Source organism: Delphinus delphis, chromosome 1 (assembly GCF_949987515.2).
Source record: "Delphinus delphis chromosome 1, mDelDel1.2, whole genome shotgun sequence".
Taxonomy (NCBI): Eukaryota; Metazoa; Chordata; class Mammalia; order Artiodactyla; family Delphinidae; genus Delphinus; species Delphinus delphis.
In genome coordinates, this window is record NC_082683.1 from 113,235,947 (window position 1) to 113,251,047 (window position 15,101).

Consider the following 15,101-nt stretch of genomic DNA (forward strand, 5'->3'; position numbering starts at 1 on the left):
AACTTGGAAGGAAAACACCCTAGCACGCACGTTCTTCTCCTGGCTGTTAGCAAAGCACCTGGGGCACAGAGAACAGGCACCGCAGAAGCACAAAGACACACACAAGTGCCATCTTGTCCAGCTTCTACGTTATGCAGATGCTGTTTGCAGACCAAGTCCTCTCCTGCCCCTGCATGTCAATGTGGCCCAGAACAGTGCTAGTTTCTCTTACATCCTTTGTGGAAAATATTTTGCCCTAAGACTGCCCCTGAAACACTAATTGAACCTGAACGTTTAAATTGAACCTCATTACTTGAACTGCTTGAAGGAGATGTGGGTCCCTTGGGTCTGAAATTGGGCGAAAGGAGACTGAACTCACGGTTACACAGTCTCATGGTGCCAAACTACACACTGCCTCTGGGAACCTGGTTACTTGTGGCAACTTTGAGTTTTCGCCTCCCTTGCTCCACACACCTTAGCTGCCTGGGTCCCTTCTCCTTGTTGCAGAGAGGGAAGTTGGAGTTAGATGGAAATCCTCAGAGGCTTCCTAACATTGGGGAACTGCCACTAAATCAGTCACTTATCCCCACAACTAATGCCATTCATTAGCTAGGTGCCTGGCTCTTCCTTATTCTGTAGAACATGGAAGATCAGATACTTGGGGATCAGTGCTTTGTGGGGAATTGTGACATGATTCCTGCAACTCCACAGAACCAAAATCAAACATCACATAAATAGCTCAGTCTTATATTTGTTAGTCTATCTTTACTTCTCAGATGAAATTGGTCTAAGCATTATGGGCTCATTGGCCAATCTCATCAGGATCATTCTTTGTTAGAATAGAATAGGTGATATAACTACCTGGTGATAAAGAACCTTTAGAAATACCAACAGAGCAGAAGGGATGCCCAGTTCTGGAAGACATTTTTCTAGAAAACATAATAACTTCTTAAGTACGTAACGATATTTTTTCAAAGCATTAAATATATTCTAATTTTTAAATATTTTAATTTTTTTATCCATCGAGCATTCATTCTACAACAATTCATGCATCAGTCGCTATATACCATGCACCCCGCCAGACTTTGGGGAAACAAAGCTCATGGACCTTGGTCTCTTCTGATTGAAATAACAGTTCCATTAGCCATACTCCCTACAGATATTTAAAGGTGTGAACCACAGACAAAGCAAGCCAAATATATGAACAGAGTTTAATGTTGTAATCAAATATAACATAAACAGGTTCATCGAGTTCATTAAACTCTATTTGTTCATTCCTTCAGTAGATATTGGCTGAACACCTACTATGAGCCAGGCGCTGTGCTAGTCATTAGGAGTACACAGACGATTGAAACACTGGTCTCTGCTTCAAAGAGCTGAGAACCTAATGGGAGAGACAGACACATAAGCAGACAGCCATGACACACGTGGGGGAAAAGTGCAACAGACACTTTGGTAATCTACTCAGTAATTCCCAACCTTTTCTTTCTGTCTGGCAGAGCCCTCTTCCCATTATAAAAGTGAAACTGCTTTCCTAGCCTCCCCTTGTAACTAGGAAAAGGACATGCTACCAAATCCTACCCTGTAAATCTACTGGAGGGATACTGGGAAGGATTCTTCACTTGAAAAGTGATATTCCCAGAGGGGAACTCCTATACCTGCATCTCCTTCTGTTATGGACTGAATTGTGTCCCCCCCCACCCCCCCGCCAGATTCATGTGTGGAAGTCCTAACTCCCAGTATCTCAGAATGTGACTGTATTTGGAGATAGGGTCTTTAAAGAGATAATTACATTAAAATGAGCCCATTTGGGTGGACCCTAATCTAATACGACTGGTATTCTCATAAAGAAGAAGAAATTTGAACACATGTATACACACACACACACACACACACAGACACACACATGAAAGACCACGTGAGGACACAGGGAGAAGATGGCCATTTAAGATAGAAGAGAGACCTCAGAAGAAACTAACATGGCCAACACCATGATCTTGGACTTACAGCCTTCAGAACTGTGAGAAAATAAAGTCCTGTTGTTTAAGCGCTCCCATCAGTGATACTGTTATGGTAACCCTAGAAAACGAATAGATCTTCCCTGAATTTGGATGTTGTCATGAGTTTGGATCCACTGCAGAAATCTTGCAAAAGGTCCAAAAGAATTGCAGAGACGCTAACTTAGTCCCTGATATCACTGAGCCAATTCAGGAACCATCTTCTTCTGGACTTCTTGTAAAGAGACAATAAGCCCCTATTGTTTAAGCTGCTTTAGGTGTAGGAGTTCTGTTACCTAAAACCACAAGCATTGTGATCAATACATGCAAGGGTAGAGGCATTGTGGTGTGGAGATAGGGTACTGCAGGGAAAACAAGGAGAGTTGTCTAGGTGACGACTAAGCTTGGGTCTTTAAAGATGTGCAGAAAATTAATCAAGTTAATGGCCGGACAAAGGGTACTTCAGAAAGAGAGGATCATAAAAAGAGAAGCCACCAGCTATGAGGGAGAAACTTAGTAGCAAGAAGCCTTTGGTGTTGTAGGAATCCAAGTGTGGAGCCAGGAGGGACAATACTTAACCCGTGGAGGTTGGCAGGGTTTGGATCGTGGAGTGAGTCTTTGATTGCTGCTAAGAGCTGTGACTTTCTTCCTGTTGGCTTGGTTAAAATGATGTAAGTGGAGGATAAATTTGAGGGATCATAACTGGAAGTGGGGATCCCAATGGAGAGTTTTATGAAAGTTCAAAAGAGAGAGGAGAAAACGGAACTAAGGTGGTAGAATCAAGATGAAGAGGAGGAACTGATGCCTGAAAGTTGAGGAGACACGGAGTGATCTGCCCATCATTGTGCTGTATGGCAACTAGGCATAGATGGTAAAAGACTAGAATTATAATGTAATGGGTGGGCCAAAACTTTCGTTCATTTTTTTTTCCCTGTAAGATGGCTCTAGTAGGACTTAATTGTCTTTAACTTCATTCGAAACAATTTTGTTAGTTTGTATGGGACAGCTGTCATATCAGCGTGCATTTAAAAAAAGACTTAACAAAATTGGTGAATTTTTGTGTAGCTATTTTAATATTGAAGATGGAAGAAAAAAAGTAACATTTTTGGCACATTATGCTTTATTATTTCAAGAAAGGTAAACACACAACTGAAAAGCACAAAAAGTTGTGCAGTGTATGGAGAAGGTGCTGTGACTGATTGAACGCGTCAAAAGTGGTTTGTGAAGTTTTGTGCTGGAGGTTTCTTGCTGGACGATGCTCCACGGTCGGGTAGACCAGTTGAAGTTGATAGCGACCAAATCGAGACATTAATTGAGAACAATCAACGTTATACCATGTGGGAGATAGCCGACATACTCAAAATATCCAAATCAAGTGTTGAAAATCATTTGCACCCGCTTGGTTATGTGAATTACTTTGATGTTTGCGTTCCACATAATGTTTTTTTTTTCGCGGTACGCGGGCCTCTCACTGTTGTGGTCTCTCCCGTTGCGGAGCCCAGGCTCCGGACGCGCAGGCTCAGCGGCCATGGCTCACGGGCGCAGCAGCTCCGCGGCACGTGGGATCCTCCCAGACCGGGGCACGAACCCGTGTCCCCTCCATCGGCAGGCGGACTCTCAACCACTGCGCCACCAGGGAAGCCCCGTTCCACATAATTTAAGCGAAATGAACCTTCCTGACCATATTTCTTCGTGCGATTCTCTACTGAAACATAATGAAAATGTTCCGTTTTTAAAACAAATTGTGATGGGCGATGAAAAGTGGATACTGTACAATAATGTGGAACAGAAGAGATCACGGGGCAAGCGAAATGAACCACCACCAATCACACCAAAGGCTCGTCTTCACCCAAAGAAGGTGATGTTGTGTATATGGTGGGACTGGAAGGGAGTCCTTTATTAAGGAGTCTCCTTCCGGAAAACCAAACAATTAGTTCCAACAAGTACTGCTCCCAATTAGAGCAACTGAAATTGGCACACGAAAAGAGTCCAGAATTAGTCAACAGAAAACGCATCAGGATCTTCCATCAGGATAATGCAAGACCTCATGTTTCTTTGATGACCAGGCAAAACCGTTACAGCTTGTCTGAGAGGTTCTGATTCATCCGCTGTATTCACCAGACATTGCACCATCGGATTCCATCTATTTCGGTCTTTACAAAATTCTCTTAATGGAAAAATTTTCAGTTCCCTGGAAGACTGTAAAAGGCACCTGGAATAGTTCTTTGCTCAAAAAGATAAAAAGTTTTGGGAAGATGGAATTATAAAGTTGCCTGAAAAATGGCAGAAGGTAGTGGAACAAAAGGGTGAATAGGTTGTTCAATAAAGTTCTTGGTGAAAATGAAAAATGTGTCTTTTATTTTTACTTAAAAAACTGAAGGCACTTTTTGGCCCACCCAATAGCTGGGAAGAGAAAGCTGAACTTTATCCTAAATGCCAACCTTTGTCTATCTGTGTCATCTTTAATAAAAAAATTTAAAAAATGTATTACTTATTTCCCTGTCTCATTCAACAGAGTCTACTAGGTGTAAACTAACCTTTTCTTAATGACTCACAGCCCTCATTATGAAAAAGGAGGCATCCTGATGTAGAGGAAAAGGCTGGGTCATGGTGTAGAGAGAAAGGCCTGTGTTAGACATCATAAAACCTGGGTTTGTTCCCAGCTCCAACGCTCGCTGATCTGTGTGACCATGGAAAAGTCACTAAGCCTCTCTGTGTAATTTTTTCTCCTTGGCGCCTACTTCATAGGCTTGCTGCGGAGTTGAAATGAGATAATGTGTGTGAAAGGGCTTGATAAACCATCAAGACACCAGACAATGAGGCATTATAATCCTTTTTCTAAAGTGAAGTGACATACAGCACAATGCCGCGTCTAATTTCGAGTCCTGTTGTCCTTTGCTGTTAAATGGTTTGCTGTCCCTTTGCTCTTAAAACACTTCCCTCTCAGAAGGTCTTTCACCCACACCTACCTTGTCCTCCCAGGGCCATGGGTTGGGAAGCCAGAGGTCAGCCTCTTAGAAACTTTGTTCGGTGTAACCCAGTAAGGCTCTGTGTGGAGCGCTAAGGATCTGGTTTTGGTTCGAGAGCTTTGTGTTATAGCTAATTTGGGTGCTTAAAGGCCTTTTTCACTTCTGGATTTGGGGCCTCATTCCACAGAATTGGGGTTGTCAGAGCCTGACTTCCAGCTAAGCGAGGGGTAACTCTGGTGCTATTATGCTGCCAGCTGAACTCCTCAGTTTCTCTCTTCCTGCTTAGTTCTGTTTTATCTCTCTGTAACCAGTTTTCTGTGGTATCACGTACAGATTTCTCCTCACCACTGACTCACACGCCATGGCATAAATTAAGACAGAAACCTTAACCATAACTTTTCAACAGAGAATATTCCTTGCATTCCCATCTTTAAGGATTTGGGGTCCCTGAGTTTCCTCCTCCCCTCTCTTGCCTTCTAATGGGGTCCTCGTTTTAGCATGTTGAGGGCCTTCCAACCCTCACATCCCATAAAGACACAGATGGGTCATTTAAATGGTAGACAATTGGAAGAGTAGATGTATAACCTGGTAATTAAAGGCTGCACTTTTGAGTTGGAGCATACAAGCTCAGGTGTGTTGCATAATCTCTCTGGATCTCCATTTCCTTATCTGCAAAATGAGAGTAATGCCTTGTTGCGAGGAGTCAACGTAATAATGAATTTGAAACACTTAGCACAGACTCTGGTACAAAGGAAGTGCTCATTAAATGCAAGGTGGTGATTATTGGTTAGAGAAACTAGTCCTGGGAGATAGTAAGGATAAGATGTACAGGGTCTGAATTCCTTAGGAGAAAAGGAGAAGACAGGAGGTGATAGGAGATGGGGAATAGAGGATCCTAGAAAAGGGGTAGGCGTTTGGGTAGAGTGGGTTCTAGACCATAGGCTGGGTTTTGAATTAGCCAAACTCCTGGGATCTTACCAGGATAGGCTAGGTTTGGGGTATAGAGAGAAGAGATATCCAGGAGGTTGAGGTATTTATTACCTTCTTCAGCGACCTCAGCCAAACCTGAAACTTCAACTTTTACATCAAGAAACTCTCCGTAGGCTTTTTCATCCCAGGTCCCTCACTTCCTCTCCCACACATCCTTCCTTCTAAGTCCCCATCAGGTTACTCTGGGTGGTGGATTAAAGATGGCCACAAATTCTTGGATACTCCTCCCTGGAGAGATGGGATCTATTTCCTCTTCTCCTGAATGTCGGCTGGGCTCTGATTGCTTTGACCAACAGAGTGTAGCAGAAGTGACACCGTGAGAGTTCTGGGCCTGGGCTTTGAGAGGATTTGCAGCTTCTACCTTTTTCTCTCGGAACCCTGAGCTACCATTTAAGAAGTCTGGTCCCCCTGCTAGAGAAAGCATGTGCAAAGACCCTGAAACTACATGGAAAGAGAAAGGCACCCAACTAAGATCAGTCTCTCCAGCATCTCAGGCAAGATACCACACAAATGAGAAAAGTCACCTTGGACCATCCAGCTGAGCTGAGCCCCCAGCTGAATACCACTGGGTAACTCCACTCAGTGCCACGTGGTTCCTGACCCACAAAATTGTGAGATATAATAAAATGGCCCTTGTTTTAGACAGCTAAATTTGGGGGTGGTTTATTATATATAGCAATAAATAACAGAACCGCATAAGCACAAAATAAGGTTTATTTGTAATATTTTGATTGGGCACAAAGAATTTCAGGGATAAAGGGCTCCCTAGGATCTCTCCATCAAAATATTCTTAGAGATCGTTATTGGAATATGGAATACAGTCAATCATATCATTATTACTGATTGAAGGCCTAAAGTTCAGTTGACCTGGGAAAGGCAACTGACTGAAACTCACCTCACTGCTGCAAGACTCTACTACTCAAATTATTTCATGTTTAGATGGAATAAATGAGGGAAATATCTGGGAGAAGGGGTCTTGCCCTCTCCTCCCACTGACTATTGGAAGCTGGTGGAAGGGATCTGGGATGAAAGAACAGGAAGGTCTGTGAAACATAGTTCTCAGATTTTGACAGTTTCATTTAGGGCCAGCTCTATTTTCCTACAATCATAAGTGGGCAAATAAAAGTTTCGCTCAGGCTTAAGGGATCTTGGAAGGGGCAGCCATATAAGGTCTGGGATGTATAGGCACCAGCCTTGGCACTCAGGAAAACTGAGTCATGGAGAAGTTCTTTGCTCAGGTAACCCAACATGTCAGGAGTGGAGCTGGAATCAGATCCTGGCTCTCCTGGGCTCTTTTCCAGAAGGATTTTTCTACTGCACCATGATGTTCCTTCACGCTCGTTGCTGAGGACAGAAGCACATTTAAATCATGATTATCTTGCTGTTCTCTGGATCCCTGATTCCCAGATGTTCAGCCTTCTTTTCTGAGTTACCTTCCATCACTCTGAGAAGGTGAGAAGGGGCGGGTGTGTTTCACTGTCTTTGAAAACAGAGCACGGAGAGGTGGGCTTGCACGGAGCTCATAGCTCAGAAAGAGGCATTCCGATGCAGTGGGGAGAATTTTAAAGGGGCCAGGTGTCTGCCCTCAGGCATTTACATTCAAGATGGGGGTATGGCATCTGCTTCCTCCAGTGGGTGGGGAGGCAGGAGGCCATGACTAAGCAAGGTCTGAGCGACTGCAAGGTGAGGTTGCCCCTGGAATCAAGGAGAGGAGTAGAGAGGCCTAGTCAAGAAGGCCTCCTGGAGGAGGTGATAGGCACGTATTGGGAAGGAGTGAGGGAGAATATCTAGGAGTGAATGTTTTGTGCAAAGTTTCGGAAGCAGAGACAAGCAATGCTTATGTTGAAGACATGATAAGAAAACTACTGGAGATAGAGCACAACCCTTGCTGAGGAGGCAGGAGAGGTATGATTAGAAAAGTGCAGGGAGGGAAAGGGTAGTTAATCATGGTGGGAGGCCTGGACCCTTAGGAGCTCTTTTCCTGATCTCTGGACCCCAGGTATGAGTTGTCTGGTCCCAAGGCCAAACCTCCAGCTCTTTCCAGCTCCACGTACATTCCCAACTCCCATCTGTGTCTCCCATCTCAGCAATAGTCACAACAGCACCCACGATGGCTGCTCTGCGTTGAGTGCTCACAATGCGACAGGCACTGCACGAAGCTCTTTACGTGCATCTTCTCACGTGGCCCTTGTGGAGACACTAAGGGGAATCTGCTCATGATAGATGAGGAAACGATGGAACTGGAAGACAGAGCTAAGAGCCTGTTGAGAGAGGTCAGCGAATTGCCCCAGAACTTCCTTGTCACTCATAAGTGGCAGAGCCAGGAAGGAGCCCAGGCTATGTTTTCACTTTCATTTGCGGGGACCTTCTGAGGGCTGGACCCTGTGTGCCTCTGTGTGGATTACCAACTCACGAAACCCCGCCTGATTGTGTGGGTCACTGCAGAGACACAGGAGGGTCAGACACATTGGGCTTAAGTGCTGTCAGCGGCCCTGTGCGCCCTCTCTGTCCCACCATTACCCCTCTCCTCCCCTCAAGTAAATCTCTTAGCACCCTCATCCAGGGAGGATAGGGAGGGAGGGAAGGACAAGGAACTGGCACTGCCAGTGGGGAGGGGACAGTAAAGCTGTCCTCTGGTTGATCTATCCTCAAAGGACCCTAGCTCCCAGAATCCTAGGGAGAAGCTGCCTTCAGGTGAGGTTTATGCTTGTCTGTCTGGGGTTACATATTGTATAGATATGCATCCGAACAGTAAGATACGAAGGTGATTAATCATCTAGGAATTCCTGCCTCTTCAATGCCTTTTATATCTCTGTTTATTTAAGGAGCACTTGCTGTGTGCCTAGCAGTCTGCGCGATGGGGGGAGGAGACAGAATAAGTGAAGGGAAAGTTAAGGTTCTTGCACTCAAGGAAGTTTTGCACTGATTGGGGATATACGATTTCTAAATATTAAATAATTAGAAGACAAAGCCAAATAATATATAATTACACTGTCATTTAAATATGATCAAGTGTCAAAATACATGCCACAAATGTGCTATGTGCTGTCTGGAAGAGACGCCAGGGTGGGCTTGAATGAATCAGTGTAGAGGGCTTCCAGAAACGCTGGGCCTTGAATGGTGGGTGGGAATCTGAGCAGTGGAGGTGGTCAGAATCAGAGGTGATGTGGAGAGTTGGTGGGGGTGGACATTAACAAGCGTGGTGAACAAGCATGGTGACTGTGTGAGCTTGGGGGGTGAGCAGACAGGCTGAGCCACGGGAGGGTGCAGGGCAGAAGAGAACACTCTGGTGTTGGACAGACCTGGGGTCAAGTTTAACTCTCCAGGGACCTAGCTGCATGACCTGGGGCATTACTTAACCTTTCTGAGCCTCCTTTTTCTTACAATACGATCATATCTGCCATTCAAGGTGGTTCTAAGGATTAAATGCAAGTAAAGTTATCAACATAGAGCCTGGCACAGAGTAGAGCTCAAAAAAGAAAAACGTTAGTTATTATTACAATTATTTTGAAGATAAACTTGCATAGGTGAATATGATCGTTATGAAACAATGTCTTGTATCAAATCCCGGCATCAGTCCTTTTTAGCTGGGCTCACTCCGGCAATGTACTTAACCTCCCCGAGCCTCAGCTTCCTCATCTGAAAATAGGGATGATTGTATCCCATACCTCACAGGGGGCTGCAAGGACAAGATGACCTGTTACCTATAAAACACTTAGGAGAGGGTTTGGTACCTAATGAGAGCTGATAAATGTTAGCTATTATTACAGTTAATCCTCCCAAATCCTGCAAGGGTTTTTATCATTCTCCTATTGTTGTTGAGGAAACAAAGGCTCAGAGCATAAGTAACTTGTCCAAGGCCACCCAGCCAGTCACTGGTGAGTCCAGACTGTCTTCCTCCTGTCCCCAGTGGAAATGCATCTCTCCAACTCCAGGGCTCTCTGTGCTTCCAGTATAAGACTTATTATAGTGCAACTAACACTGCGGTGACGCCCTCGAGGGCAAGGCCGGGGCCTTACTCATCTTTTGTGTATCAGTACCTGACACCAGTCAGGCCCTGGCAGGTGATCAAGAATGCTTGCTGACTTGAGATGAAGTGAGGTGACTGGGGTTGGAGAGCTGGAAAAGGCAGGGCTGGATGTGAGCCTGTATCTGGGCTGTCAGAGGAAGGAGTCAAGATGACTCCAGGTTTCCAGCCTGGGTGGGTGGGAGAAGGGTGGACCTGTTAACTGAAAACCAGAAGTTGGGAGAGGCTGATGGCTTGGATTTGAGAAAAAAGTGGGGAAAGGGGAGATGCAAAGGTCAGGCTTACGCAGGTTGTGATGGAGAGATGGGGACCCTTTAATTAGGATCCGGGGCTGTGAAAATCCACTGGCGGCTTCCCCACCCCCTCCCCACATGGACTGGCTTGTGACCTGACGTCAAGGTCCCTGCCCTGGACTTGTTACTAATGGGAGACCCGAGACACACCCAGGAAGCCACAGGGCTTGGAACACTTACACAGCCACCTCTCAGCGCCCAGGAGAGAAAAGGGTGTCTGGTCATTGTGGCCGGATTGAAGAAGAGCCCTGGAATGAGGGGGTGTGGGGAGGTCAGTCTAGGAGGGCTTCCTGGAGGAGGAGGGAGGAGAAGGCTCAGCTTTGGTCAGGAGGGCAGTTAGCTGCAAAGGAGGGAGACAGAATGTGGGATGGGGGTGCTCACTGCAGGGAAGACGAGGCTTCCCGCCCTTGGCTGGGATTCTGGGCCTGGTCCCCTAAGCCGTCAGCAGGGGAACTGGAGGAGGAATACATCACAGCTGTTGTGAGGGGGCCCGAAGGAGATCTCTAGGGAAACAGGACAAGAATAACCATTCTAATGCCCAGCACCACCCCATGCACGCTGCCTTCTCTCCTGCGGGGACTGCGCTTTCTGCCACGTGGACACCCCTCACTCTCACTCTCTCCTTCCTCCCTTCCCCATCTTCCCACCCCAGCCGACTGTGAGGGGAGGAACGGCGGGACCACCAGTCCCAGCGCTTGGGGGAGAGTGGGCCTTGCCAGCTGTCTCCTCCCTCCCCTTAGCCCATCACGATCCCTTCCTCCCGGTTCTGACAGAAATATCGGGCACCCGCCCCTCCCTGTCTCCAAGCCCCCTCCCCCTCCCTCCACTGTCCGGCCAGCCCTCAGCCCCTCCCCTGAGCGGGATGTCAGTGATGCAACCCCAAACCCAGAAGTGAAGGGGTGAACGAGGTCCCCTCTCCCTCCCTCTTGGGCCTCTGACCCTGCTCCCTGACGTCCCCCCAGCCCCTCTCTCACCCGGTCCCGCCCCCGCCCCACCCCCCCCGTGCCCTCAGCCCCTCCCCCCGCCCCCGCCCCCGCTCTGCCGTGGGAGGGCCCAGCAGCTCCCTGCCCTGGCCTGGCGGGTGTGAGTCCCTGGAGGGCAGGGGAAGCTCGGCTTCTGGGATTTCCCCGGCCTCTGGCCAGCAGGAAGTCTTCCTCTAGAGAGGGGAAACCTTGCTCCTGGCCTCGGGCCAGCTGCTGAGCAAGACCAAGGTTCAGGGGAGGAGCCTGTTTCCCTGGTCAGCTGGGGACTCCCGCTGACCTCTGCTCCTCAGGTTTGGGGGTTTAGGCCTCAGAGGCCCAGAGAGCGAGGTCAGGGTGGGGGAAGAGGACGAAGGAGACGCTGGGGACAGTGGGGCAGAGAGACTGGGCGCCGACCCCCACCTGCATCAGCCGTCCTGGCTTTCCCTCCCATCCCCGGCCTGTGGAGCGGTGGGGTAGGGGCTCTCTGGACGTTTCTCCTCTCCCCGCTGGGTGTGTGTGCCAGGCGGGTGTGGCCTGGGCACAGGGCGTTGATAAGGGGCCGCGGCAGCACCGCCCGCCGCAGCCCTGCAGGACTCAGGGTGGCCTAGAGCAGAGCGCTGTGCGGGCACAGTCCACCCCGGCCTCGTCCTGACACATCCGGTAACCGGGGGCAGGGAAGGAGGGTGCCTGGAAGTCTTTCTCTGGTGCCTCGGTCTCCGCCTCTCCGAGGCTGTGGAAGGTGATAAGCCCTGCGAGTGGGGCTGGGGGGGGGGAGCGGCCTCCTTTCCCAGGGGCTCTGGCGGGCAGAGGCCCCCGCTCTCCTCTCCGAATCTCGCCTCTGCCCTTACTCCCCGGTTGCCCTGTTCCCGGGCTCCAAATGAGCCCCTGGGGACCCCTCAGCAGCAAACACAACAGGGAGAGAGCAAGAGCCAGCCCCCGGGGAGCAGGGCAGACAGCACTCGTGACTGTGCACATTCCACCCCGCCCTGCCCCGCCCTCAGCCACCCCTCCCCATCTCCCACTCCTCCGCCCCTCAAAACCCAGGCGGGGTCCCCTTCTCAGAGCTCTTCTTGGGCCTGGTCCCCCCCCCCCCCGGTAGCTTGGGAAGAGGGGGGAGGGGAGGGGGAGAAGGAGAGGCAGGGAGGTTGGTTGAGACAAAGGGGGCAAGCCTGGGTGGGAAGGAGCCGCTGCGTGGGCTGGAGTTGGGGACAGAGCCAGGTGGCGACAGCCCTGCGGAGCCGAGATCAGGGAGTTTCCGGGGATGAAGGGAGAAGCTGCGCGCTGGGCCAGCGGCCCCTGGTGGAAAGTGCTGCAGCGGCAGCCACCCAGTCTCCCTGCCCTGCTGCTGTGGCCAGTGGGGTGGTCTCTCCTGGACACGTGGACAGAGTGGAGAGCATAGCCCTGCACAGGACCCAGGCAAGGTCCTCACTAGCAAGACCTGGCTTTGAGAAACTGTACAGGAACCAAGTTCTATACCAGTGCCCATCGACCCTGTCCACCTCATTTTCTCACCTGACCAGCAAGTGGTAGGTTATCATGCAGTCTTTGAGGCCCCTTCTGGCTCGGGCATCCCGAGATTCCAGGTCAAGATGGATCTGATCTGGCTCCTCGTTACCTGTCTGATCTCAGGTTCTCCTTCCCCTCTTGCCTGCACTCACATCTGCTCCAGCCACGCTGGCCTCCTGTTCCTGGAGCACACCAGGCACGGTCCCCCCTGAGGGCCATTACAAGGGTTGTCACCTCCACCAAGGAAGCTATTCCTTGAGATGTCCACTCCGTCACCGCCTCCCAGTCTTTTCTCAAAAGTCTTTCCTTGGATGAAGCCTGTTCTGACCTTCTGATGTAAAATTAAAACCACTCTCCCAGGTCTGGATCCTCCCTACCCTGCTTTTCCCAGCGCCCTTATCAGCGTCTAACACACTATACCACTTCCTTATTTATCATGACTGTGGTGTAGTGTCTTTCTCCTTCTAATGGAATGATGAGGGTAGAGGGTGTTGCTGGATTCATTCATGGATGTATCCTAAGCACCTGGAGCAGTGACTGCAACATAGTAGAAGTTTGTTAACAGTTTGTTGAAGGAATGAGTGTACCATTGAGGAGGGTCTGGGCTGGGGGCAGACAGGTTGTTATGGATTGAGTTGTGTCCCCCAAATTCATATGTTGAAGCCTTAACCCCCTATTTGATGGTTTTGGAGATGGGGCATTTGGGAGGTAATCAGGTTTAGAGGAGGTCATAAGGGTGGGGTTCTCATGATGGGATTAGTTGTGCTCATATGAGGAGAAACCAGAGAGTTGTCTCTGACTCTGCCATGTGAGGACAGAGCACAAAGGTGGCCTTCGAAAACCAGGAAGAGAGCTCTCACCAGGAAGTGTGTTTAAGCCACCCAGTCCCTGGCTGTTTTTTTTTTTTTTTTTTTGGCCATGTGGCTTGTGGGATTTTAGTTCCCCAACCAGGAATTGAACCCGGACCCACAGCAGAGTGAGCATGGAGTCCTAACCACTGGACCGCCAGGGAATTCCCTCTGGCATTTTGTTATGGCAGCCTAAGTAGACCAAGAAGAAGTTTCGCCCTAATAGCTCCTATTTAGTGAATAGAAATGGTTGTGCTACTAAAGTAGGGTTTCATCGAAAGGATCACATTGCTGGTGAGCTTTCACAGGTGGGGAGGGCGAGAAGAAGGCGAGGATTGTGGAGAGAATACGACATAGCCTGGCTCCTGCCCTCACTGTGCTCACAAACTGACACCCAATTTACCCGTGTCAGAGATTCTCAGTGTGCTCCATGGGACATCGGTTCTGAGAAATGCTCCTCAAGAAAGGTAGGCAGAGATCAGAGAAGTTTAGGAAATGTACAGACTGATCCCTTCTGAGATATTCATAGTCCCTACTCCAGTGGGAACATTAATTTAAATTCTTCAGTCTGGTGTTTCACAACATGTATGACCATGGGATTCACATTCCTTCTGTCTTTTCTCAAGCAGAAGCCCTAACTGTCGTGCTAAATTAGCATTCTGACATCACACACTTTAGAAATGCCGACTTACAAGATAAACCTTTTTTTTAAAAATAAATTTATTTATTTTATTTATTTATTTTTGGCTGCGTTGGGTCTTTGTTGCTGCGTGTGGGCTTTCTCTAGTTGTGGCGAGTGGGGGCTGCTCTTCGTTGCGGTGCGCGGGCTTCTCATTGTGGTAACTTCTCTTGTTGCGGAGCACGGGCTCTAGGCATGCAGGCTTCAGTAGTTGTGGCTCGCGGGCTCTAGAGCACAGACTCAGTAGTTGTGGCGCACGGGCTTAATTGCTCCACGGCATGTGGGATCTTCCCGGACCAGGGTTCGAACCCGTGTCCCCTGCATTGGCAGGCAGATTCTTAACCACTGTGCCACCAGGGAAGCCCAAGATAAACCTTAACACTGTGTGTGGCATCCAAGGCCTTCGTGGTCTCTTCCAGTCTTTCCAGACTAGTCTCAAATGTGCCCGACGTTTCAGCCATTCCACACAGTTCTCTATTTGCTCACAGTTCTTTTAGCTTCCCCCGCCCCCATCCCCCCCCACACTCCTTCCTGGCCCAGCTCAAGTGCTCATTTCCCCAACCCTGCTTGTGTATATTGTCTACCCTCCAACACTGTGTGTGTCCCATCCAGCCCTGTGTCTCAGTTGCCTTGTTTTGTTTTGTCTGCTGCCCCTCTGGACCTGCTCCTCTCGGCAGATATGAAGTCTGCTCACTGCATCCCCAGGGCCTGTCCCATGAGCTGCTTCAGGGGACACAGGATGCGTGGAGACAAACAGAAAGGATTCTCACAGCTCTGCGTCTGCAGCCTGGGGAAGGGACACCAGCTGCTCCCTCCCGTTCCCCCCGCCCCTTTGGTATCTTTAGTATCTT

The 15,101-nt window shown here is 49.0% G+C and overlaps 1 long non-coding RNA gene across 1 annotated transcript; it reads right to left on the reverse strand.

The window, feature by feature from the left end:
- Nucleotides 1–6,641: 6,641 nt before the first annotated feature.
- Nucleotides 6,642–11,768, reverse strand: LOC132423111 (uncharacterized). Its single transcript, XR_009518927.1, has 3 exons — nucleotides 11,638–11,768; nucleotides 10,436–10,503; nucleotides 6,642–7,279 (listed from the first exon to the last, which is right to left on the reverse strand). It is a non-coding gene; the product is annotated as an uncharacterized lncRNA (long non-coding RNA).
- Between the last annotated feature and the right edge of the window lie 3,333 nt (nucleotides 11,769–15,101).